Source organism: Spea bombifrons, chromosome 4 (assembly GCF_027358695.1).
Source record: "Spea bombifrons isolate aSpeBom1 chromosome 4, aSpeBom1.2.pri, whole genome shotgun sequence".
NCBI lineage: Eukaryota > Metazoa > Chordata > Amphibia > Anura > Pelobatidae > Spea > Spea bombifrons.
Window position 1 is genome coordinate 31,783,579 of NC_071090.1, and position 6,117 is coordinate 31,789,695.

Consider the following 6,117-nt stretch of genomic DNA (forward strand, 5'->3'; position numbering starts at 1 on the left):
CTTGATGATGCGCAAGGTGAGATACACTGAAACAAAAATAAGCAGTAAGTCCTGCTTATTAGATCTTATAGTCTAAAATGCAGAGCAGTGTAGAAATTAGGAAAAATAAAAGCCATAACATAATTAACAAAAAATCCAAAACAAAAACAAAACAGTGGCATTAAAAACATCTGCTTTATTTCACTTATCACTCCAGGAGAACATTCGGTTAACCAAATAATCCCTATTCTACTCAAATTACATTGTTTTCAGCTCCTTCTAAACCCTTAATCACCTCACTTAGGTTCTGACTATACTGTACAATCGGGATCCCACAGCCCAAACAATACGTTTTTTGGTTCCAGAGGAAACTGGTCAAGGGTGGGGGGAGATGTAAAAAATTTGAGACAAGAGTTGCGTACTGCATCATCTCCCTAGACTCAGGCTACCGACAAAGAGTGTTTCCTTATATAAATAAATGTGTCCGTGCAGAGTGCAGCGCCTGGATTTCTTTCTGTGTGTTTGCCAAACCGCTTTTGACACAATAATACAAGTATGTTAACTCTTTCCAAATCAGGAAAACAAATTGATCAAGGCAAGAGAAAAAAGTGCATGTTCCCAAAAGAGATACTGGCTAAGTAGGTTCCAGGTTTACTAAGAAAAGCAATACTCCCTAACCTGCCTAGTAGATAATACGTTAACAACAGTTCCTTAATTAGTTCTATTGAAATATCTTCATAAAACTTAGAAAGGGTTAAAATATCAGTATTCAATCTAATATGTCAATTTGAAAATTCAATATTCATTATAATATTGTCGTATTTAAATTGCGCTACATTTCTATTTGTTTGGAATGGTTACAGTTTCAGTATTCAGTAACTGATCTGTGTTAAATTTTAAAACGGGCACAAATTTAACGTAACATTTCTACGTCTGCTAAAAGTTTTATTTCCAACAAACTTGTAAGATTTTACAAGGTTTATACCTTAATATTTAATACATCATCACTTGTCTAAAGCTTTATAAGGACCTAAATTTCAAGTATCAATATTTTGTAATATTTTGGAAATAATTTAAATTTGTGATTTGTAAGTATTTTTCAGCAGTAGAATGCATAATGGAAATATGATCATTTCAGTTTATCCCAGTATAATATAAAAAAAGTTGCATTGTGGTTCATGTATAATTCAGACACAAATACTGGAAAGACGAGTGTTATTAATTTTTCAGTACAGTGTTTGACTTTTTAAGCAGATTGGGATCTATACATAAACTATTGTTATTTAGTCTCTGATCTTTTTTCCCGTGATTCCAACACATGTGTGATAAGATGGGGGTCTGGAGCAACATTACAAAGATATTGAAAAATATATATTAGGCTTGTGCATTCAATTCATATAAATTGCAGATTTAACAAAATTTGCAGATTTCGTCAATTCGCATGAATCTCAAAAGGTTTTCTGACTCTTTCACTCTCTCACACTCTCTGAATGTCTACGCTGACCACTTCCACCTTGTTCTCTCGCAGCTCCACTTCTGTGTCTCGCATCTTCTTGACCTTCTTCTCTTTTTTTCTTTTCTTTCTTTGTCCACATCTCCACTGAAATAACCTTCTAGGGAAAACTTCCACCAAAATAGCAGAGCTCTGCCATTTTGGCCTAAGATAACCTTTTGTAAACTTCTGCCAAAATGGAGGAGCTTCTGGTGACAAGAACATGTGAGACATGGAAGCAGAGCTGTAAGATATGGAAGCGGAAGTGATGGCAGAGAAGGTAGGGAGACATTCAGAGAGCATCAGAGAGAGTGAATGAAAATGAGAGTGTGACAGTGAGTGAGAGTCTGAGATAGACATGAGGGGCCCTTGACAGGGTGCAGAGCAGGGCTAGGTCAAGGGGTCAAGTAGAGTTCAGTGGGGAGGAAGTGAGAGGGGTATATAAGGCCAGGCGGTAACTTCGCTCTGCTAGAGTGCAGTACAATTTAAATAAACTCGTTTGAAATTGTTATACACTACTTCTTATGTCCTGTTTACCCATTTTATGGTGCTGCAGAATATGATGGCCCTGATTTTATCTAGAGTGTAAAATTGGCACAAAGCTGTGAACGCAACATTTACATTGTTTTAGTGTCCAAACATTCCTTGCACAAATTTTGCACATTCCATTGACACAGAACATGTGCATTGCTGTCTTCAGGCATTACATGTAATATTTATTACAAATATTCAGTGTTGGATTTTCCCCTATATAGGCTGATAAGAGAACTGTTATTAATTTCTAGTGCTTGAATACTAGACGTAGTTCTTTTACTCGAACCATCCCACACATTTAGTTAAAGTGGAACACATTAAAAATACCATTTTACTTCTGATGATGGTTGAGGCAGAAAGCTTTCTGTGACATTTGAGAAATGCTCTGGTGTGTGTGTCGTTAAATGTATACTCATATATATTGGTTATTTGTAGTAAAGGTCCCAGGGCATTTAACAGTACTATAGATCCCAAAAAAGCAATATATATATATTTGCTAAGGACACATAGATACATAGAACTTGACGGCAGATAAGAACCATCTAGTCTGCCCATTTTTCCTGAGGTAAGAGGTTCAAATCCCTATCAGTTTTTGGTCTGGTCCCATAAGGGGAATAGCTTTATGCCTATTCCATGCCTCGGCAGGTAGGTTGTTCCAAACATCTTGGAGAACTAACCACAGTCCTTCTGTGGATTTAGGCAGCCTCAGTTGCTTTTCTCTCGTCATATCACTTCCGGTACTCCTTGTTCTTATTTACGCTGAAGATAGTTCTTAATGACTGGCTGTATGTTTGGGGTTGTTATGTTGCAAAATACATTTGGTTAATCAGATGCCTCCCTAATAGTATTGGACGATGGATAAGTATCTGCCTGTACTTCTCAGCACTGAGGAGACCATTCATTCTGACCAAATTCCCAGCTCCATATGTATAAATTGCAGCACTTGTATGGAACATCTACCATGCATCACCACCTGATAACACTTATTCTTATACCGCTCTCCAGCCCTTCGGCCTTATCCTACAGTCAAATGTTTCAAATTCCTGTGTTTTTGTGAATAGTTGAGTCGCTTGGCATTGCTTTCACATCAGAGGTTAGGTTTCCTTGGCTGACCACTGCTTCTATAGTACTCAACATTGCCTGTTTCTTTATGCTTCTTCAAAAGAGCTTTGGCAAAACATCTGGAAACTCATGTTGCTGTGCTCAGTCTTGCCATCATGTAAGACTTTGGACGTTAAACTGTCTTCAACAACCTCACCTGTGAGTGAGTTTGGCTATTTCTCCTACACAGCTGTTTCTGTTTCAGTTAATGATTGTAGTACAACCTACAAAATCCCTGACTTTGTGCAAGTGTACAATTGATGCTGTTTGGGAGGCAGCCCGCCGCCCAATGGTCGTGCCTCAGCTCTTCGTCCCACCCCTTTTAAGACGTGGGACGAAATGCTGAGGCACTGCCATTGGGCGGCGCGGTGTGTACACACTGGCCCCCTTAACTTCATTGGGTGCCGCTTTCAATACAGCTCGCAGCCGCTCAGAGCCTGTTTTGAAGGTTGGTCAGCGGCCCACCGTATCCCGGTGGGCCAGTCCGGCCCTGATAGCAGCCAATGTTTTTTTACAAGATAGTTACTTTAACTTTTCCCCAGTATTTCTTTATTCCACATACTCTATCTATATTAAACACTCTGCAGGCTTAACTCTACCCTCTGTTATGTTGATGGCCCTTTAGCTTGCTTAACTACTAGAGGAGAAGGAATTGGAAGCACATGTACATGTTGTACATCTGCCAATGCTTTCTGCCAGGTTCAAGGAGCCATCCACAAACATACTTCCAAGTACTCATACCTTGAATCCCAGTGTTCCTAGAAAGGTATCATTCTTTTTTTAAAGTATTACCTGAATCTCCAAAAATGCTTTCTGTTCAACAAAGACTAAGGCATGAGTGAAGCAAACGACATTTGCTTCACTGGTGCCTAGTTAAAAATGTGGATACAACTGCCCCTTTAAATACCACAAATACAGTACACCTTCTCTGCACTGTATTCCTCTCTCAGGAAGTTGGAAAACAACTTTTTATAGCCTGTGTGTCCTTGGCTCAACCTTTTTATATCCCACTCCCATCCGAGAGAAATCAAGTGAGGTAAGGAAAATATCCACACTTTATTCTGACTATATGCTTGTTATGATGGTGCTCAATATAATCTGCACAAAACAGCATAGTTCATTTAGTTTTTAAACACTTAAAGAAGGATAACAGCAAAGGTCAGTTCTACATTTCTATTAGAATATTAGACTGCATCACTCAGCGTGAAATAAAAAAAGGGTTTACAAATGCATGAAATAAAACAGATACAAACAAGTTATCTGTAGGGTTCGGCCATAAAGCTTAATTAAACAATATAAAGACATGATTGAACATCTTTTCTTCTGAATTCTTTTGTCTCTGGTTCACTTTGCTAAGCTGCATAATAGCACTGTTTGACTCACATTAAATGCAGTGTACATTTTGTTCTCAGACTACTGTTTATCGGTTTTTAGGGCCAGCAGTAGTTGTTCAGGATCATACATCTTCAGGGTTCAGTTATGTAACTGGCAGACTGCTATAAGTGGATGAAACTGTACAGTAATTGAAGATGTAGTATCATGGACATAGATGAAATGAAAGAGATTGGGGGCCCCTGGACCAATGGGGAATGGTGATAAGGACTGCTGACATATGCAGGAATGCTTTGTGTCCTTCTTCTTCATTGGTGGCACTTCCATACTTCCTGTCCAACCAGGATCAGGCATGGAGAAGATCTTGAAATTTCCCACCCTGCCCCCAAGAATGGATTGCTAAAAAAGAAAAATTGATATCCACATCAGTGGAAATTGGGAGAAACCAATCCTGTGATGGCCAATGTGACTTTTTTGAAGCTCTTGGTTAATATGATGGGTGTACCTGCCTGACATGCTAACTTGGCAATCAGCTGGCAGTGGTTTATTACTCAGTTTCTCAGTGTAGAATACAGATTAATATCCTGTTTAGTCACAGCTGCGGTTTGCGGTCACCTTTGCTAGCACCTAAGAAGACTATATGGTATCCCCTACTGCTGAAATTTGTAGAGACCGTGCTTATGGCAAACTGGTTTGGAGCTCTTGGTGTATTTGTTAATGTATTTGATATGTTAAAGCATACATCAGCTGGCAGATGGTTAATGTCCTCAAGTTGGCCTGGTGGTGGATATATGTTAAATAAAGCTATGGCCAAGCCCATGCCCACATATTGCCACTGAATCCCAAACAACATAGTCTTTAGTAGGATTTCTGTGCCATCATGTGTCCCACATAATGTAATCTACCACTGTTAGTGATGACACTAGTATATGACATCATATCCCATCAAATACAGTGTACATGTGAGATTTCACCTAAAATGCCTGTAAACAGCCATTGTCCCTCTTTCCTCCCTGATGTACTTTTTTTCAACATAAGATATTTAAAGAAGCAGTATCATAAAATAAAACATACACACACAACATAGTCTGAGTGTAAATATAATTCATTGCTTTATTGAAAATGCTTTTATTGTTATGGGGATGTAGGTATTATGAGAATCCTTGTGCTGTTTAATTTATCTCAAACGTTAATACAAAATAATGTTACTGTGGAAAATTGGCTAAATAATTAGTTTAGCACACATATCCATTTCTGGAGAATCCAGTATGTAAAATATTAATATTATTCTCCTCTTTTTCAGAAATACCTTGTTAATATCTGTCTTAGTCTGTCTACAAATGCCAAATGCAAAAATATGTTTGGATGTTAATTAGGTAAATTATTTTATATGCCAGTTTAAAAAATAATTTTGATTTATGTGTCCTTGTCGCATTATTATTTTTTATTATTTTTAACAACAGATTCTATAGCAAGTATACGCAAGACAAAGTAAGACTGGAAAGCATGGTGTGTCCTGCTGATAGTGTTTACAATTAAAATTCATAATATTAATATTAATAATAAAAAAAGGTTATTTCACATTTTCATTTAACATCGTTAAATGTATGATATCATGCAGATCAATTTTACATGCATTAACACAACTTTAAAAAGAAAAACATTTATTAATGTAGGGA